At 44.2% G+C, this 21,183-nt stretch overlaps 1 long non-coding RNA gene across 2 annotated transcripts in view; it reads right to left on the bottom strand.

Annotated features, from left to right (window-relative positions):
• LOC111939657 (uncharacterized) overlaps nucleotides 1–21,183 on the bottom strand; it is a 97,719-nt gene that overhangs the window by 51,579 nt on the left and 24,957 nt on the right. The window contains exon 4 of one of the 2 annotated variants that reach the window (XR_015279093.1): nucleotides 17,759–17,862. This is a non-coding gene — a long non-coding RNA (uncharacterized LOC111939657). Of the gene's footprint in view, nucleotides 1–17,758; nucleotides 17,884–21,183 lie in introns of those variants that run through there. The other variant, XR_015279092.1, reaches the window with a different exon arrangement.

The raw sequence follows: 21,183 nt of genomic DNA, 5'->3' as shown, positions 1-21,183 counted from the left end.
ACAGGTTCTAATTAGAGCAGGACTTGTCTGATCGAGGAGCTAAACTGAGCATTCATTCCAAAATTCAGTTTGATCTGTTGCAGTGACATTCAAGCTCTATTTGTTTTCTTTTTGGATTGATGATGCACAGGGAGAAAAGGGAAAGGAAAAGTGTTCATGCCATCAGCTGCAAAGGACTGCTTTGGTTCTAGGCTCTTTACAGTGACTGGAACCCAAATTTCTAAAAGCATGTGCATTCCAAGCCTTTAGACACTGTGAGTTGACATTTTAAGTGGGGTGGAACATGATGGACATAGGAAAGAGCTGCTTAACAGGGGAATAACAAGAGAGTGTGCTCAATTTGCTAGACAGTGTCCACTATATCAAACCTATAAATGTAAAACCCGAGCTTTTATTTTGTTTTCTCACACAAGGTCCAGAATACTTTTTAGAAAGTCATGGAAAACATTTTCCTATTAAGGTGGTAAAAAAACCAAACAGACAGATTTTGCACAAATTTTTAAAAAGCCTTTTCATCACTGAAAACAACTATAATAATTTTTTTGCCACAAATGTTGTTTAGCAAACAGTAAAACTGTAGGCTTTGTTAAAAATATTCTGAATCAGAACATCTGTAATGAGCTAAAATGAAGAAGTGAAGGTGACCAGAATCCAAAATTGTGTGAAAAATCCTCTGTTAACTTCTCAAGACTATAAATCAGAATAGACAAGGAGAGCAAAAAGGAGGTTTTGGAATCCTATCCATAATTTTAGATGATTAGTGGCACAGGAAAAGCAGTATCTAATGGGAAAGTGCTGTTCTAAACTGGGACTGTTTACTGGGGAATGATGGAAGCCCAGTCCTCTCGTTCTAGGAAGTCAAGAGTTCTTGAAGTTCTCTTTCAAAGTGCACTCCCAAAGCAGATCCCTGAAGCCAAAGACAACAAACTTGGCCAGGGTTATTGTCAGGCTGAAGCAAACAACCCCTCAGCTGTGTGTCTGCAGCAAGTTCTGAGCCCAGACAGATCAGTCAGGCACCACCACCAGCCCCAAAATCATCCCCACCACTGCAGTGTGATTTTCCAGCTGCAGGCTCAGAATTGCCACACACAGCTCTGCCATGGAGCTGCAGAAACCCTTTTTACCACAAGGCCAGGAGCTGATGCAGAAAAGCCACGTCCAACTAACAGCATCTTCTTGCTCCACCCTGGCCACATCAGCAGTGACCTACACAGAATGCAGCTAATTATGCAGAGAAGGGACTGACACAATTAGTGACTAATTTCTGATGTAGGAAAGAGAAAAAAACCCAAACATTCGTGTTCCTTGCTCTTGACAACCTTCTGTTGGAGTTTCCATGCTTCCTTCATGCTGCTGCAGTAAGAGAGAGCTCAGAGCCAGGAGAATTGTGGTAATAAAGCTTCTGGGAGAAGTCAGAGGCTTTCTGCTGTGCCCTGAGTGCAGTCAGTTACTCTGATTGCAATTTCTACAGCCAGCACGGGGAGGAGAGTGGAACTGTGAAAATTAAGGCCACATACTCCAGGAGTAGCAGATCCTGTATAAGCTCAGCACTGCTGACATTTTCATACAATAATGGAATCATGGAATGGTTTGGGTTGGAAGGGACCTTAAGGCCCATCCCATCCCACCCCTGCCATGGCAGGGACACCTTCTACTATCCCAGGTTACACCAAGCCCGTCCAGCCTGGCCTTGGGCACTGCCAGGAATCCAGGGGCATTCACAGCTGCTCTGGGAAATGCATTCCAGCCCCTCACCACTCTCACAGGGAAGAATAGCTTCTTAACATCTGATCTAAACCTACTCTCTGTCACTTCAGAACCATCCAATTAAGTTACATCAAGAGATTTTTCTTTCTGAAAATGCAAAATAGGGTCCCCAGCACCTCAGCTATAACCAACCCAAAAACTTTATTGAAATTTGCACTTGAAATACTAAATTGCTTCTATTTCACTAATGTATTAAAGACATTACAGGTCAAGATTTTCTGATTTGCTTAAAAATAGCCAGATATATATTTGGAGAATTTAAGATACAGATAATCTTATCTACAATGGATTTGGGACAAATTGAAGAAAAATAAATTATCTCATCTTCCCTAAACTCAGATCACCTTCAGCTTTATCAAACTGCTTAGACATCATCTAATGTGAGTGAACAGATGATTCATTTGGTGATTAATAACTTCAAATACAGCTGTCATCGGCAGCAAGGCTTAAACACTGACTTGGGAACATCAAAGCCATGTGAGGGCAAACAGGGAGAGTCAAATTAATAAATGAGATTTTTTGCAAATTGGATCTTCTCTGGCTCCTTCAGCATTGGGCTGAATAATGATGTTGATTGTAATAGTTTATTCTTAATGTTCATAACAACCCATCATTCTTCAGACAGAGTATACAGCACTTATCTTCCCATCCATCAACCAGCCCTGGGTTTGTGTTAACCAGTTGTAACAGGATCTTGTGTTTGAGCATCAAAAGTGATTCAACAAACATTTCACACTGTCACTTTCTCAGCATTGCCTAGTTTCTGTTTTGGTTTAGCCATTTTCTCCATCCTATTCTTATTTCTCTAACTTTCACAGACCTTTTTTTTTTTTTTTCTGTGTGTGCTCAGGATCTTGCTTATTAGTATAATTTTTAAATGCTCCTCAACAGCAGCAGCTCTCATTCTATTTTTCCTATTTTTTGCAATATATTTCACTTATTTGTTTCTCAAATTGTCACCCAGGAGATGCTGTGACTCCCCCCAGGCAGGTGACCACGCAGGGGATGGGTGCTCCATCAGTCTGAGCCTACAAACCAGGTTTTATTCCTTCACCCTCAGGTGAAATGGCAGCTGGAGGCAGGAGCACCCTGGCCAGTTTTAGTGCTTCTGATGAAGTGCTGCCCAGGGAATAAAGACATTTTACCCTGCAGAACAGGCTGCACAGCACAGTGCTCCTGCCTGCTTCCCTCTCCCTGACGCAGCCTCTGCCACTCAGCTGCCTCAGATCTTCCCCTCAGGTCCTTTTTAATGCTCTGGCTTTCAGCTCAAGCATCAGTTAGAGCTGGAGGTAAACTCATCCCTCCAGAGGAATCAGAGCAACTCATGGAAAAAAATCCATGGACTCTTTGTCCTGGATGTGTGAGAGGTCTGCACTGGAAAACTGCTAAAGAGAGATCCCTGCAAGGCTGGGCCTTTGGACACACCTGGGAAATGTGAAGAAGTTCCTATAGAGGAATTGAACAATGTTTTATTTATTCAATTATTTATTTAAGGCAGGACAGAAAATGAGCAAAACCACATGCACTTATGGCATTTATTTTATGTTTCACATTTCCCTGGCAGTCTCTGTGCAGGTAGCACATCTCAAGCATCATTGTAAAGCTCTAAAACACCTTTTCAAAGAAAAAGTACATTTTTGAAAAGTTTTTTTCTCTGGTTTATTTAGAGGTTTTGTTTGTTTGTTTATTGATTAAATAAAGCAGTCACAAGGATAAAAAATATTTCTGGGCTGACTCCAGTTGCTTTCCTGGCTTTTATCCAGTGATGTTCAAATCAGGGGTTGTTCAAACTATGAAACAGTAGTTTTGCCATTTACTCATACAAAAACTTGGGAGCTCTGGTATTTTTTTAGTACACATTGCTAACAGGGTTCAAGAGTACCCTCTCCTGTCATGTGGCTCTGGCTGTGCATAAACATTGCTTTGACCAATAGGGGCAAAATTAGATACTTCCCAGAATGATTTGTTGCATTCTCACGACAGTTGCGATCCCAGACTGGATTAGATCCAGTGGGAAAATGTTTAGACAAAGTCCTGCAGCAAAGAACACTCCTGAGAGATGTGCCTGTGGTCTGCCTAGGACAGAAGGCAAGGTTACAGCCAGGACTGGAGCGAACTGCTACAGGGAGGTGTCTTCGAGTGCTCTGCCTGTTCATAGGGAGCAAAAAACTTGGAGCACCCAGCAAATCTGCAGCCATGTTCATGTTCTTCCCTGGGAAGGTGGGGAGGCCCTGGCACAGGCTGTCCAGAGAAGCTGTGGCTGCTCCTGGATCCCTGGAAGTGTCCAAGGCCAGGCTGGAGCAACCTGGTCTAGTGGAAAGTGTTGGGGTTGGAACTGGATGAGCTTTGAGGACCTTCCCAACCGAAACCACTTTGGAATTCTAAGATCTCAAATACCAACCCATTTGGTTCAGCTCCTATTACTCAAACATCATGAAATGGAAACCAGAAAGAAGAAAGAGAAACATGGGGAGATCAGAAAAGGAAGGTATCATTCTCTTCAAACACTCTCTCCTGATTCACTAGATTTTAGGTTTCAAGAGCTCTAGGAAATATTTAGCTAAAGACTACTCCTAAATCAGTGATCCAGCAGGAGAGATAAGCTCGTCAGGACTGAGAGTTAGGAAGTGCAAATGCAGCATGAAGTTGGAAGCAGGAACATGGTCTTAGCACCTCCACTGTGCTGCACCAGCCAGAGCTTAACCAGCCTCTGAGACCTTAGAAACTTAAGCCCCTACCCATTTTTCCTCATCAGCTAGTTTGGAGCAATATCTCCTAACAGTTGCTTGGGGTTTTTTTCTCCTTCTTACTGTTTTCCCCTTTCTTCTTCTGAGTTGGACTCATTCAGTTTGCAGATTCCACTCAAGGCTGTGCTTCTTATTCAAAACATTTCTACTCTCAAAGGCATTTCTGTCTATGCCTTCACTTTGAATGAAGGCTGCAACCTACACAACCTTGCCTTTTTAGCCCCTTCAAATGAGTTTTATTAATTTTTGCTCCTCACTGCTCCAGCAGGTTGCTCTGAGTACTTTCTGCACACATCCACACATCATCAAAATAGTGAATTATGCCTGGAAATCTGACGCACATATTGTTAGAAGTTCATTAAATCTGCATTCCTGCAGTCATATTGTGACAGCATGCTTAGGAATATATTTCCTGATTCAGGTGACACTGTTACTCAGCTTTTCCTACTCTCTTTGATTGCTGGAATATTACCTAAAGCTGTTTAGAAGATAGAAGATGTGAGAAATTGAAATCATCTGGAGATGATTTGTCAGCTTCTTGTCTGCTACTGCTGACAGGTAACATTACAAGAACTAATTCACTGTTGTTGTTAAATTCCTGTTATTTTCATTCACATCTTTGCTGTGAAGGCACAGAAGATCCTTTGTCAAGCAAAGTCTAAACAGCAAAAGATAAACAGAATACGTAGGAATGACTTGGTAGTGCTTTGACTGTGCATCCTCCATTTTATGTTAATTCTTAATGTTTAAATTGCCTTCCTCTCTAAGCCAGAGGCCAAAGTGAAATCTCTTTTATTTATTTTCCCAGTGTGACGGAAGCAGCAGAACATGGTGCTGCTCCTCTGTGACAACTCTGACACTGCAGACAGAGGCTCAGGCTCCAGCTGAGGGGTGTTCAGAGCAGTAGCAGAGGAAAGCTGAGCCCACTGCTCTCAACCTGGGAATTGCGGTGCCCTTGGAACAGTGGTTCCCAAAAGAGGGGGGGAAACCTCAAGGCTCTTGGTTCATTTTATCTGGGTAGGAAAGCAAATAGGAAAAAAAAAACAAAGATAAGAAATACAGAGCCCCATAGCCAACAGCAGAAAACCCAAAAACCTTCTTAACCTTGTCAAAACCAGCTGCTTTTAGCACCTAAACAGGATTTTGGTATTGCTGTAAAAGTATCTGTGCCTCTGCTTAGCCTCTTCCATTATAAATGTAAGACATTGAGGAAGCTGGGAATGAGCAAAGACTCAAATAAACATTTCAGCCTCCTGTATTGGAGCTCACCACCCAAACTGTCAGCCCTGCAAGGACCTTTAGGACACACCAGTGTTACCAGGAGTCTGGGAAAGACAAATGCACTTCAGTGGTGGAAGGTTCAGCAGTTCACTCCTGTCCTAATTTTGCAGAAGGACACAGCAATGTACATTCAAACAAAGCTGCTGTAGCAGCAGGCAAAGTGCTATAGGAAGGAATCAACTCAGAGCCCTGGACAGACCTTCCCTCTCCATCCTCCCTGCCATGGCTGGAATAAACAGAATTTATTGTTGTAATCATCCCTCATCATGGGCTGCACATATCCTGTACCACTACCAGCATATTCCATAGGCCTTACATCCCTCTTACCCTTCCCTAAACTTTTAACCATTTTTTAATTTATAAATAACATTTAAGTTAATATTTCAAAAGCATGCAGGCTTTTGGCCTCTATAAAATCTCCAAGAAATCACCTTGACTTCCCACAATGTAGATCCAGAGTATCCGAAGTCTGTTTGCTTGTTATATTAATAGAATTCAGAAAATTGCTCTACAACATTCCTAAAAAAGAGAATCAGCCAAAGTTAGACTTGGCATCTGCACAAGTCTCAGTTATTCTTTGGAATACTTTGACAACACTCTTATGTTATTGTCTCTGGGTTCAGTTTTCTGTTCATGTATTCCCCAAAGAAGGAAAGAATGGTATTCCTGTTCTCTGAATAAGGACACATCTTGGTTGTCAGAGAGATTTAATTATTTATTTTCCCTTCTCCTTCTTGAATTTTTGGATCTTCAGATCAGGAGGTTTCAGGTCCTTCTAAATCTTGCTCTTCAAAGAAAGTCATCCTAACTGCCTCAAATAAAGAAACAAGAGCAGAGTTTTACCTGCAGAGCAGACACCTTCATTTATTGTCCTTTCAGCTGGATACTACAGGGAGAGGCTTTGGAGAGCACAGCAAATCCATAAGGTTCCTGAATCTGATTTAGTAACACAGAAAACCTGAGCTACTCAGTGCTGGCACGAGCACTGTGGCAGAGCCCCAGCTCCACAGGCTCCACTTGGCTTCACCTGGGTGCTCCTAGGGACAAAATAAAGGTGTAGGACAAACAAGGTGACTCCTCTAAAGCTGCTTCTGAAGGAACCCTGTAGTCAATTGAGAACATTTTCATTTTCTTTCTTCCATTTGATCTCCTCAGCAACATATTTTTCATATTATTCCCCACATTTTGCTTCCATCTGGTTTCAGCTTTTGATTAGAAACTTGGAAGCTCAGCCTTAACAGCTCAGTGCAGAGACCTGAGCTGCTTCCAGCCATATTCCTCCTTGGAGGATCTTAACTCAGCCGTATGGTTCTTTTTCCTGAGGTTGTATCCTCAGTAAATAGTTTGCAACTCTTGGAAAGAGCAAAAACTCCTGCAAACAGAGGAGGGATTTGTTATCCTGGAAGAAACAAAACCTGCAAGACAGATGATAGTGATTGAAAAATATTTGCTGTGCAAAGTGGCATTTATAGGGAAGTTGCAAATTGCCAGGTTTATCAGATGGGACTCAATACATATTTAAATGTTGGTTGACGTCTCACCAGTAGTACAGGACCAAGAGTACCCTGATATCTGAGCTTAGCCCAGAATTCACTGCAGCCACAAAAAACTGACAGGAAAGTTAGTGCTCAGGAAAAAAATAAAAATGAATATGTTTAATAATAATTATTGTTTTGATGGGATTGTAAAATTGTAGAACCACAGAATGGTTTGGGTTGGAAAGAAACTTAAAGCTCATCCAGTCCTACCCCTGCCATGGCAGGGACACCTTCCACTATCCCAGGCTTCTCCAAGCCCTGTCCAACCTGGCCTTGGGCACTTCCAGGGATCCAGGGGCAGCCACAGCTGCTCTGGGCACCTGTGCCAGGGGCTTATCACCCTCACACAGAACAATTCCTTCCTGACATCTGATCTAAACCCATCCTTGTCCATGTCCCTCCCTCTGCAGGATCAGGAAGAGCTGGTAGTCATCAGGGCAGGAAAGGTTGGTGGCTGGTCCCTTTTTTACCTTAAAAGCATTAAAACATCCTGAGCCAGAACAAGTCTGTGTCTCCCCATGTGTTTGCAACAGGGCATGACTGTGACACACAACTGGCAGGCACAGAAACACCCAAGAGATGTGGGTGGAAAGAAAAAAGATTTGGGAAGGGTGACCCTCCCACCTCACCTCAATTCCAGCTTAATTCTCAAGGACCTGGGAAGGTCACAGAAGAAAGCCAGATACAGGCAAGCATCAGAGGAAATCCTGTGCTATCCAGCTTTTGAGCAGCACCAACAACTTTGCAAGGCATCCTTTATGAAGTATGCATGAGAAATTACCTACCTGGCCTGCAAGTGCAGGGGAGGGCTGGAAAAGAAATTCAGCTAAACTGTAAGAATAAAGGAAATGGATTTAGACTTCACAGAATTCTGAGCAATCAAACAGGGCAGCCAAAGAAAGACAAAAAGCAGGATTCTAACCACAAAGCTACAAAGGAGCAGGTTTCCAGATTCATCCAGCTTGTCACTTTGGGGTTTTTTCCCCTACATTCTAAGCTTTTTTCCTATATTCTGATACCACCTCATCTGGACTGTGTTTTTATATTATTCTTTGCAGTATTTGCAGAGTTCACAGTGAAGACTTGAGACATATGTAGGACATATGCAGGAGATATCCTGGAATGATCTCATGTTTACAGCTCCAAGAGGGATCAGAGAGCTGAAAGTTGGTCTGGATTGTCCCCTAGTGGTTCCCACCTTTCCTGGGGAGCAGAACCCCACAGGGGCTGTGAGTGCTGATTGTCATGGTCATCCCCCAAACTGGGACCTGTTCCCATTAACCTTTGCCTCCTTACCTGCATTTTCTGCTCAGCTCACAGCATCTCCCAAATTCCTCACTGCAGACCTTACCTGGCCATTTGCTCCCAATGCTGCCCCTGTGATGATCATTCCTACACATGATCTTCTGTGCTATGATTAAATAGCTACTCTTTTAAAGGTTTTCCCAAGTCTGTCATTTATAATCCGAATTCTGTCCTCCCCCATTCTGGCAGCATTTTACAGCTTTGTTGTCATTCATAAATCTCTGTCAGAGTTCCCATTATCCAGGTTATATAAAAGAAAATATTGGCCAACACGACATCACCCAACTTCACTTGATAGGCACTAAGAAGTGCAGGGAACTGGTACAGGTTATATTACCAAAAATATCCAAGGAAAAGGACTGACTTCCAGAAAATTCTCACAGATCTTGAGATCTGATCACATTCATCTTGTTTTCTTCAGCCACAGAGCTCAAAGAAACCACTCCATATCTAAAATCTGAAATGCTGCTTTTTCAGTAACAGGTCAAAATTCCAAGTCCAGATCTGTTGCCAGCTCTGCCCATGTAAATTTTTTACATTTACCTCTTGTCCAAATCAAGTCATATGGTACCATATAGGCTTTCTTCCTGCACATTTTTCCATGTTCAGAGCACTGTTTTGTAATTTAATTGGAAAGTTGACAGTTCCAGACATCCTAAATCTCTACACAGTCATCTCCTCCATGTTTGACCTCAGCAACTCGAGGGCCTCCTATGCTTTTACCAAGAGCTTTGAACCTAGGGGAGAAGTTTCTGTTCTCTTTCCTTCCTTTCTGCCTAAATCGTCCTCCAGCTCCATGTGCATCCCAGCAGTTTGGGTCAGTCTCACACTTATTGTCCATTGTTCTGTTATTCTTCCTCACTTCTCTTTTCCTTTCCGTATTCTGAGTCCTCTCTGATGCAATTTCAGCTGTTTTGCTAAGAAAGTTCCTGTCAGGCCACACATGCAGCAGCACAGGAAGCCCAGAAGAAACTGTGGTATCAAGTGTTTTAAGTGAAATCAATGCAATTAACTGAAGGATTGTCATGGAAACTATCTAATTTAAGCTGAAGAACCAAGTTTATTAGCTTCAGAATTCCACTAAACTTTCAGTTCTGTTCTCTATTCCACCCAAAAACACTTGGGAATGAGGGAGTTCACCAAAAACTTCAAGTCATGGTATGTGCTTTAAAAAAAACAACATAAAATTAATTTAAAAACCCAACAACAACAAAATATATTTGCAAATCATGAGAAAGAATGTAATTTCTTCTTATTGCAGGCACAGAAAGCTCCTCCTAGGGAGGTAAATTTATTTAATTCTAAAGGATATGCTCCTTTTGGACAGACAAGCTCCCCTGTTCAGGAGGTTACTACAGAATAACTCCTTTTATTACACATGTGCTCTAAATTCTGATCATAACTAAACTGCAAAAAATCCCCTTCAAGGTACTTCAAAAAGGAACTTACAAAAGTGATAAAAATCAGAGGATTTGGGTGCTCAGTGTTTCTAGAGCTGTGTTCTTATGCCATAAATATCCAGGATATACATGGAAAGCATGGAGAGATTAGATCAATATGTCAGTAGTAAAAACCAGATCTGTGTCTCCATCCACTCCATCCCACTCAGTTTTTGCATTAATCTCATTAAGAGGTTGCAAGCATAACCCAAGAGTGCTCCAAAAAAGCAAAGCCAGCATCTGCCACAGGACATCCTCCCCCTCTCCTCATCCATGGAACACACATGGAGGTGCTCCTGCCTCACTCTGTGCCTCCTTGCTCCTGGAGCCAGATCAAAAGAGCACACCTGGCATTTGAATGGAATGCAGAGAGGTCTGAGGTGGCTCCTGGATCCTGTGAGGGCTTGTCCAGCTCTCCCAAGGCTTTCTCAGTTTGTCCTCACTGCAAGGACGTGCTGCACGTGTCAGCCTGTCAACAAACGTGTCCTACCTCACTGCTGGAGCAGGAAAACTCCCTCTGTGCCTGGATACTCATGAGGAAACATGTACTCAAAGGCAGAAGTGGTGGGACAGCAATTCAGCTATAGTTTTTTTAAGAGTTGCTGCAGGTGGGGTCTCACAAGGGCACAGGAAGGGGGAAGATGAGAGGCTGAGGAACAGCAAACACACACAGAAAGGTCACATAACTGCCCAGCAATTCCCTGGGACTGGGGTAGTGTGATCCACAAAAAAATGGGTATTCCATAGTACATACAAAGAGTCCATGTCCTTCATAAGAAACCTGACTTTAATTTAATTCCAGTTTGTAGCTTTGTTTCAGTGATGATGAAGTGAAGCTGCTGTGAGCTGGAGTTTGGTTGTGCCTGTCAGGGCAGAAGGAGAATTGTTTGAAACTCAGCCATTCCAGTGGCTCCTGCTGCAGAGGCAGCCAGTTCCTGAGCAGAGTTTGTTTTACAAACACAGCGTGGTCATCTGCAGGAAATGAATTGTCAGTGGGGCTGTGCAGCAGCACCTGAGCCCACCAGGCTCTGCACAGGCAGAGAAGGTGCCCAGGAGCTGCTCTGCCAGGGCTGGGCTCCAGGACCTTGAAATGTGGGGCTCAGCACCAAAGGTAGGGAGGCCTTGATGCCTGAGAGATCAGAGAATCATGGAACCATTCAGCTGGAAAAGCCTTTTAGGATTATCAAGTCCAGCCATTCCCCAGCACTGCTGTTTTCACCTAACCCCTGTCCCCAGGTGCCACATCCACATTTGGACTTTGGAACACGTCCAGGGATTCCACCACTGCCCTGGGCAGCTGTGCCAGTGTCTGATCACTCAGTGAAAACATTTTCCCCAATATCCAATCTAAACCTCCCCTGGCACAATTTGATGCCATTTCCCCTCATCCTGTCCCTGTTCCCTGGGAGCTGAGCCAAACCCCCCCGGCTGCCCCTCCTATCAGGGAGTTGTGCAGAGCCAGATATTCCCCCTGAGCCTCCTTTTCTCCAGCTAAATACACTCAAACTTCTGTGGGTGTTTCCCACATTGGGAACCAGATCAACATAGTAATTTCTTTTAACCAAACCTCTGAAAGTGCGTTATAAGCAGTGGGGTGTTCAGTACCTTCTTAGCCTTCAGTATTTATTATGGATACCTTACAGAAAGGCTGTCAAGTGCTGTTGGTTCCATTCCCACAAAATCAATCCTTTTAAGACATCACACTCCAAAAGGGACAGTACAGGAGCAAGACCATTACAGTGGGAGCAAAGAACAGCTCAGCTTTCCAGACATTTGCTCTGTTTGAGGCTAGATTTTTCTGTGAAATTTCTGAAGTATCCCACGTTTCTGTGGTTGATCCATGTACAGAGAAAAAACATGATTGCAATCAATCAGCAATTTTTACATTATTTCTTCCTAATTGCTTACAGTACCTACAAGCAAAATTTAGGCCTGGAAATTCACACCTATTCCCCCCCATTAAGCTGTTGGGGGAAATCACTGATCGTTCTACCAACCTAATATTGATAAATCCTGATAATTCCCATGTTCAGTCCACTGCTGCTCCTGGTTAAGCATCCCTCTACTCTGACTCAAGAAGAAGCAGCTCAAGTGCCCTCTAGTGTGGTTTCAGAACATCCAGTCCATGCTTTTCCCAAGTTTTTGGTATGAAATGAGAGGGTTTCTCTATGGTTTGAAGCATTTCTATAGATCTATAGAATTTCATGACTTAAGCCACTGTGAAAAACAGGTTCACTGCAAAATTGATGGTGATTGTAATTTTTTAAATAAAATTGCTGAGTGATAGTTATGGCTACTTTCACTTTTTCCCCAAAATAGCAAAATTTACTCAACATGTCTGATATTTTCATGACCATTGTATCTGCTTGTGGGGTGTTGCTGTTATTGGATTGTTTTTCTTGATATAAAAGGATTTAGAACATCACCATTCTATAAAAAAAAAAAAGATATGATACTTCTATTTACTTTTCCAGTTTCTTATAAGCCCAAACTTTGAATACATATTTATCAAAGTAGATTTTATTTTTCTACCTCCTGCATTCTTAGTGGCTCCAACAAACATTTCCTGAACTGCTCAAGCGATTCTTACTGCTCCATTTGAATTACTTTCCTAACTGATTCAACCCGAAGAAATTTGGCCCTTTTAAAGCTATTCACAGTCTGAATAATGAACGTGCTGAGATCATCTCGGAGCACATGTTTCTGGAAGCTTTCCTGGCTGGGCTGCACAGGCTTTGAAATAAGCTTCCTGTTTTAGCTAATTCTGATTTAGCTGCAGTCGTGTGCGCACCATGTGAGCGAACAGACTCAGGCACCAAATGGATTTGTTTTTTCCAGACTGAAGGTGGAAATGGGAAGAGCACAGGCTGGGGACAGATAATGTTTCAGACATCTTGCATAGTAGTGAAATTCTCAGAGCTGACTTGAAAGGAATGCCAGAGAAATAAATGTATGTTCTGGTAGCACCTATGGCCTGTCCACTTTATGGGCAGCTGCCAGTAAATGCTAAAGGAAACAGCTTGGGAATGTAAGGGTAGGAATAGGAGGAGCACATTCCCAGTTTGGCCTGCTGGAATTCAGTGATGTTTGTTTTAAGAAGATCAGAAGAAGAAAATGTAGAGTGAGAATAATGGAAATAAGGGCAGGCTGAATTGTGGGATGATTTCAAAGGAAGAGTCCTGTCCCTTGGCTCATGGCTACACAGATTGGAGCACTGGAAATGGGTCTCTCCAATTCTCCTCTGCAATTCACAGCCAGGCACGAAGACTCCAATACCTTTCCCCTAATTTTTCCTAAACACTTAATCCTACTCCACTCTTAACAGCCTTTTCTATTACTTCTTAGACCTGGGAAAATGTAGAAGTCTATTTAAAACACTGGCAAGTTTCCAAGCAGCAGCAGCAGCTGTGCTCAGATCAGCTCTCCCTGATGGAAATTTTCTCTTCTTGTACCCAAACAGCATCACACCATGATCACATCAATATATTTCCTTCAAGTGTTCCAGCCAGAAGCAGAAAAGCACCACTCATGTGAATGGGACAGTAAATAAGATTCTATCATGATTGAAATAGGGATCCATGTGAAATAGGAATTATATCTTCCTACTGCCATAATTTTCCTTTTCACACTTGCAAATATTTTTCCACACTGCAGCAGTCCTGATGAGTGTTTCTCACAGGGGTTAATAAGAACTAAGGAAGGGGAGGAGGTTTATAAAACTCGGTGAAGTTTTCTGTAGTTAATATGCAATAAATAGTGATTTTAGACATGGGTTGATTTGACTTAGCATGGAAATAGACATTTTGGTCTTAGTGGCAGGTTCTTGAGATAAACATCGGTCATTATTAGCATCTGATTTCTGTCTTAAAATCAGAAGTACTTGACTTTTCTACCCAGATCCATGAACAGTTAAACACCTTCATGAACTGCCAAATATGTCTGAATTAGTCTGAGTACATTTGCTCTGGAAGGACATTTTGTACCTCTCTAATATGCAATTACTGATGCAAAGGCTTTGTATAAATAGCACAAGAATAGCTTTGGATCCATCATTTAAAAAAGTTCCTCCTCTCCTCAGCTCCTCTGCTTTCTAGCAAATTTCCATGGAAAATAGAAAACTCAGCAGCATTTCTGTTTATTTGAGAAGAAACCACTCACACAAGAAAGCTCATTTTGGACCTTTCCCTTCTGTTTTGTCCTTGCAAAGGAGTAACTTGGGGTAGAATTCAGAAAAGCAGAAAAGCTCTTTGGACTCCTCAGTCATTGACTGGGATCCTGTTCTCAGCAGCTCATCCTGCAGGGATAATTTTACATTTAATCAGTGCTGAGGCTCTGGACACCAAAGCTCCCCCAGCACTGATGGTGCATGTGAAGTACCTAAGTTAAAACCATTGAATTCAAGGTGCAGCCCAGCAAAGAAATTTACTCTTGGAGTAAGGAGGAGGAGCAGGAGAAAGGCACTGTTGCTGCCAGTTTAACTTGTATGGAGCCCTCCTGTAGCCTGCAGGACAGATTAAATAGAAGAGAAATCTTCCCCAAAAAATTAACAAAATAATTTATCATAAACATGTTGGACTGATCATTTATTTGAACAGAAACCAAAACTTCCCTCAGATAACTGAATTCTGTGTCCAAATATTCTTCTGATGCAACACAGGCAGAGTTCTTCTGTGCCAAGAGAAAATCACATTTCATAGTAAGGGTAGAGCAGGCAGCATGGTGGTACCCAAGATGTAACAATAACCAAATGTTAATAATTATGAAGCTTTTAAACTCCATAGTGTTATTTGTCTGTTTGTTTTAAAAGCTGCCTTTCCTAATGGAAAGCCATCAATATTCAGAGAAATAGCAAAACAAATGGGCTTTCTAGTCTTCTTCTGTTCTCTTGTTTTCTTCTGTTTAACCAATGAACAAATGTATATCCTTAAAGGCCATAAATGTGCTCAGATTTCCCTTTGCCTTGGGATTCAGGGAGTATTTCTCTGTGATACCGAGCACCTGCTACAGTTCATACATCACCTGCTGCTGCTGTCCTTCTACTGAAACTTGAAAAAATACCTAAGCCTCTATCAATTCCCAGCTTAATGCAGTTTTGTGGAAGCAGACACTTCTCTTTAAGGATTTCTGCTGTCTGCTGGGTACCCTCTCCCCCATCACAATGAGGTGCAAACCCGGCAAGTGCCACTCAGCCCCTGCTGTCACTGAAATCTTCATCTCCTGCCAGCTGGAGGCAGCTCTGAACTGCAGCCAGGCTCTGCTGGAGGGAGCACACCCAGCAATGCATCCCTCCCTCCTCGGGAGCTGACCTGGCTCCCAGACCTCACTGGGCTGGTACTGGTATTTCTCATGGTGTTGCAAATCAGCCCAGTCCCCGATGGCAGTCAAGTGAAAGCAGAGAGGACGTGGCACGTTTCACCACTCACTTCTCTGATTTCACATTCCAGCCGTGATGCATTTTTGAAGGACCACAGAAATGTGCAGTTTAAAACCTGTCTAGTAAACTTCCTTGATCCTGAGGCATAAGCTTTGAATTTGAGTAATTTTCTTTTTTTCCACTGCCCTTTGGAGCAGTTTCCTTTTCCTACTTGGCTCAAAAAAATTTCAAATCAAGACAGCAGCAACAGCTTGTTCCCTCCTGTGATGCAGATTGTGAGTCAGGGCCTTTGGGACCTCCATGCTGACTGCATGAAATTCCATGTGCCCCCAGGGGATTGCCCCAGGAGTATTCCTGGAATGGCTGGCAGTGTTTGGAGCTCTGTACAGCACCTTGGGTTTCTGCTGTTGCTACTTTCCAGGCTAAGGGCAGAGCTGCACACCCTCCTCAAGCTCCTAGAATCATTAAGGTTGGAAAAGATGATGGAATACAGCTCAGAGATTAGCAGAGCTTTTTAATAGGCTTTCTGTAATAAACAGTTCCAGAGCACTATGAAATAAGTCACTCATAGACCCTTTTATATGTATTAGATTTTAATTCCCTGAAGAGAACAACAGATTATATGGGAGTAAACCACAGGGCTGAGCTAGGACTAGACTCAAGAATTTACAGTTCTGGGATCACTCCAGTGGCCTAATCTCTGCAGAAAATCTCCACTCCACACTGGTTGTGATACATATCCCCATGACCTGTGGAAGCCTCTGGGCCCAGAGGCAATGAACACACAAAAATTCTGGAAAAACAGCCTTTTCTCTGTCACTGGGCATTGAGAGCAGGCAGAGTCTCAAGGTGTTCAGTCTATAAGAACAAGGATTAGAAGGTCAATCCTTCTCACTAGGAAAGCTGTAAATATAGGAGAAATATCCACATGCAAGTAGGGACCCCGTTCTCCTGGGAACTGCTCCCACTGTAATCCACAGCACAGACTCTTTGGCCTGGGCAAAAAGAATTAATCCCTGTCCAGCTGTCCTAGACCCCCTGTGACTCATCATGGAATCAGTTCCATACCTCATTTTCCATGCTGACCCAAACAGCCAGATGAGCTCAAAAAGACCTCAGCCATCACATGTATTAGAAGAATTCCTTCTAATTAAACTTGAGCAACAGTTCTGATAACCTGTTTTTCCTTAGTGTTTCTCACAGTTTGACAGATCATGTTATTATCTTCTAGGCCAGGTTTCCTGGGAAACAAAGCATCTTCTTACTTTTCTAATCCTTCCAGGGAAATGATGCCAAATTAAAACATTTTGTGAGCATTCATTACATTTTGTCAGAGATGGTTCATGGATAAATCAACGTCAACTGTCCAGAATGTGCTACTGATTCATGAGGGAGCTGAAACAATGAAGCTTGCTTTTTCAAAGTCTACTTCATGTCCAGAGGCAACATTAACCAGGATCAAAAGTTCCTCTCTGGCAGTTCTGTGTTTTGGTCAAGGAAACTCCACTGCTGAGACTGGGATGTTGCTACAGCAAAAATGTGTGAAAGGGGCTCTTCCCATGGACACCAACTCCAGCTCTTACCACATCACAGAATCCCAGAATGATTTGGGGAGGAAAGGACCTTAATGCCTCTCTCATTCAACCTTGTACCATGGGCAGGGGCACCTTCCACTATCCCAGGCTGCTCCAGGCCCTGTCCAGCCTGGCATCAGACACTCCCAGGGATCCAGGGGCAGCCACAGCTTCTCTGGACACCCTGTGCCACAGCCCCACCACCCTCAAAGGGAACAATTTCTTCCCAAAATCCCATCTTATCCCTGCCTTCTGCCAGTGGGAAGCCATTCCCCCTTGTCCTGTTCCTCCAAGGACAGGAGTGTCTCTCTGTCTTTCTTGTCCAGCCCTTCAGCTCTGGGAAGGCCACAGTAAGGTCACCCCAAACCTTCTCTTCCCCAGGCTGAGCAATCTCAGATCTCAGCCTTTGATCACAGCAGAGCTGTTCCATCCTTCTGATCATCCTGGTGGCTCCTCTGAACTGGCTCCAGCAGTTCCAGGACCCTCCTGTGCTGGGCCCCAGGGCTGGAGGCAGGTAGGATCCCACCTGAGTGAGACAGAGAGGCTGAACTATGATACAGAAGCTTCTTTCCCTTGGCAAGAGAAGATTTAGTGGGAACGTTCCGTTGGAACACCCACATCTTAGAGGCTGTACAGGCTGTGCCTGTTACAAGACCCCGCAAACCAGGTCATTATCTGTTCCTGCCCACCATAATCACACACATGATGATCATCTGGGTCTCAGACCACTCACCTGCACCTTGTAGAGGGACTCAGCGGGAAGAGGTGAATCCAAGAGGGATTGTGCAGCTCACATCTACCTGAGTAGAAAGAAACCAGGCCCAAGAGCAGAAGGATCTGCAAAGAGAGAATATAACTGGTAACTGGGTGAACCTCTCTTGTTTGTTTAGTGCAGAGCTGGGAGGAGACTCAAAACACCAAGCCGGGACTGGGAAAGGCATGTTGGAACACAAGAGAAAACTTGGTGTTCTCTCTTCCTTCCCACTTTGGCCTTTAAGGGGTGATGCTAGAAATAATATCCAGATCATGCTTGCTGTAGAAATGACAGGATTCTGGGATTTTACACCCTTGCAATGCAACTTTCAGACACAGGCCGGGATTTGAAGCACAGCATATTCTGAACCCTCCTGAAAAAAGAAAACAAGGCCAATACATTTGCCAGGGTATCCAACCAGTTCTCAACAGCCCCATGTGAGCTTTGCAGACTGACCCAGCATTACAAATGCCTGATGCAAAGCAAGTAAATATATTTAAAAATAAAGCATGGAAGGAAACAAAGGAGCAGACTATTTGCCCAGACACTTTGAGAAGTACAGTCTCTTCTGACCTCCTCTGTATTCCAGGGAGCAATTCCTGAGCTGCATTCAGAGACAGAAACAGAGTTGCCAGGCCCAGAACTCTGGCAATTACTCAGTGGAAATGGAAACAGCAACACAGACGCCAAAGGTATGATGCAAGTTTCATTGTCCCTGGAAGAATGGGAGTCCAGTATGGGTTTGGGGCTGTTTGCTTGGAATTTAAAATCAGTTGTAGTTCCACATAAATTTAATATTTAAGTCAGGGAATAAGATTATTTTATCCACACTCCCTGGCTGATGTTTCTCTGAAGGGCTATTTTGGACCCTGGACAGGGAATTTGAGCTTATCATGCATAGAAACAGCTGAGAAACAGGAAGCAGATAGGACAAGGGGGAATGGCTTTAAACTGCCAGAGGGCAGGGATAGATGGGATACCGGGGATAAATCCTTCCCTGTGAGGGTGGGCAGGCCCTGGCACAGGGTGCCCAGAGCAGCTGTGGCTGCCCCTGGATCCCTGGGAGTGCCCAAGGCCAGGCTGGATGAGGCTTGGAGCAGCCTGGGACAGTGGAAGGCGTCCCTGCCCATGGCAGGGGGTGGCACTGAATGATCTTTGAAGTCCCTTCCAACCCAAACCATTCTATAATTTTTTCTTTAATTCCATGAAATCTGAGCAATCCTCTGCAGAGCTGAGAAACACACATAGAAGTTTTTCTGTTCACAAAACATAAAACTGGAATTGTAAACCACATAGGAAACAGTCAAACACCGGAAAGAAAAAAGAATATTGTGTTCTCTTGATATCTGAAAGGTTAATAGGTTACAGAGAACCATTTGGAAGACTGAAAAACAGAGGAAGGGTAGGTCAGATATGGAAGGAAAATGCAAAATGGTAAAATTCACCTCCTCCCTCAGCCAAATAAATTTTTAAATATTTTAATTCTCAAGTCAGGATGAAATTTATGGGAGTAATAAGTCAGGCTTTCTTCTAGTAATTGAAATTAAACAGCACTTGTTCAAGCAAGGACAGTTTCTTTTCCATCTGTCACTACAAGTAATTCCATGTGTTTAGCAGTATCTGAACACCTAGTGCTACAGTTGGATAACACTTTGCTGAAAAGTTTCCTAGCATGGTCTGCAATCAGAAAATAACTAAAACCAAATAGTCTTTTCCCCAGGATATGCATAATTTAAATCTAACTGCAAAGAAATTGCTGGACTTGAAGCCTGTTACAAATATCCACATGCTTGTTTCATCTAAGAACCTCAGGGGGAAAGGACACTTTGATAACAGAAGGGTCTTTAATGATAACAGAAGGGTCTTTAATATAAAAAGCAATAAAATTCATGGATTTTGAAGCTGGACATTTTCAGGATGGAAATGTCACTCTTCCCAGCGAACAGGACTAATTACAGCAGCTCATGGAATAATACTGTGAATTGTCTACCAAGCAAATGCTTCCTTTACAATCTGATAATCCTACTGACAAAAATTCAATGGCTCTCCCGTCGATGATATGATTTGTTCCGAGCAGGCCACGAAGGGAGAGCAGGGTCAGCTTTGTGCCCGTCCCGAGGATCCCTCGGGCCTGGGGCCTGTGTGGCGGAGCTGCTGCTCCGGTGAGCGCTGGGCCGCCAGGGGGCGCTGCCGTCCGCGGGACGGCCGGGCCGTGAGGGCCCGAGCGAGGCCCGAGCGGGGCCCGCGGAGCCTTCCCGGAGCTGGGGAATGTCCTGAGACCCCCGAGGATCATCGGCCCTGCCCTGCACACACAGCCCCAGATCCCACCCTCTGCATCCTCGGAGCGGTGTCCAAACACTCCTGGAGCTCTGGCAGCCTCAGGGCTGTGTCCATTCCCTGAGGAGCCTGGGCAGTGCCAGCACCCTCTGGGGGAACAAACTTCACTGAGATCCAACCTAAACTCCCCTGGCCCAGCTCCAGCCCTTCCCTGGGTCCTGTCCCTGTCCCAGGGATCGGAGTTGTCCCTCCGCTGCTCTTCGAGTGGAGCTGCAGCCCCCGATGAGCTCTGACCTCAGGCTCGTTCACGTTGAACGAACCAAGCACCCTCACCACTCCTCGTGTGGCCCCTCCTTTGGACACTCCAACAACTTTATATCCTTCTCATATTGTGACACCCAAAACTGATCAGCACAGGAGGCGAGACTGCCGCAGCCCTGAGCAGAGGGGACAGTCACCCCCTCCGCCAGCCGGCGATGCCGTGCCTGGTGCCCCCAGGACGGGGATGTCCCTCCTGGCCCCAGGGCACACTGACTCACATCCAAGTTGCCACCTCCAGGACCCCCAGGTAGGTGCCTTTCCACGGCACTGCTTTGCAGAGTCTCATTCCCCACTCTGTCCGTACATCCAGGCTTTCCCGGTCCTGCAGCTCTTCAGGCACAGAATTCCGCACGGTTAAACTCCGCATGGCTGGTGATTGCCCAGCCCTCACATTTATCAAGATCTCTCTGCCTCCAAGGGAGCCAACAGCTCTTCCCAGTTTGTGTCAGCAAAATTTCTCAGTATCCTTTCAAGTCCTGATCCGAGTCGTTTAGGAAGACACTGCAGTGCAGTGGCCCTAAAACCGAGCCCAGCAGAGCCCCAGCAGTGACTTTTTGCCAGCCTCATGTAACCGCTGTGCACCCCAAGCCTGCCTGAACCCCGCCAGGCACCCGAACCTGTGGGACCCCCTGGGCAGTGCCAGAGCAAGCCGTGGGATGCCTGAGAAGCTGAGAGAAGCTGTGAGAGGAAGATGTGAGGAGCTGAGAGCTCCTGGAGATGCCAAAAGCAGCACTTTGGCATTAATTCACTGCAAGAATTATGTGGGAAGGAGACCTACTACTTATGAAGGCTGAATGCTCCATTCC

Source organism: Cyanistes caeruleus, chromosome 24 (assembly GCF_971803275.1).
Source record: "Cyanistes caeruleus chromosome 24, bCyaCae1.hap1.1, whole genome shotgun sequence".
NCBI classification, from domain to species: domain Eukaryota; kingdom Metazoa; phylum Chordata; class Aves; order Passeriformes; family Paridae; genus Cyanistes; species Cyanistes caeruleus.
The sequence above is the reverse complement of the archived record's forward strand: the minus strand, read 5'-3'. Positions and strand labels throughout refer to the sequence as shown.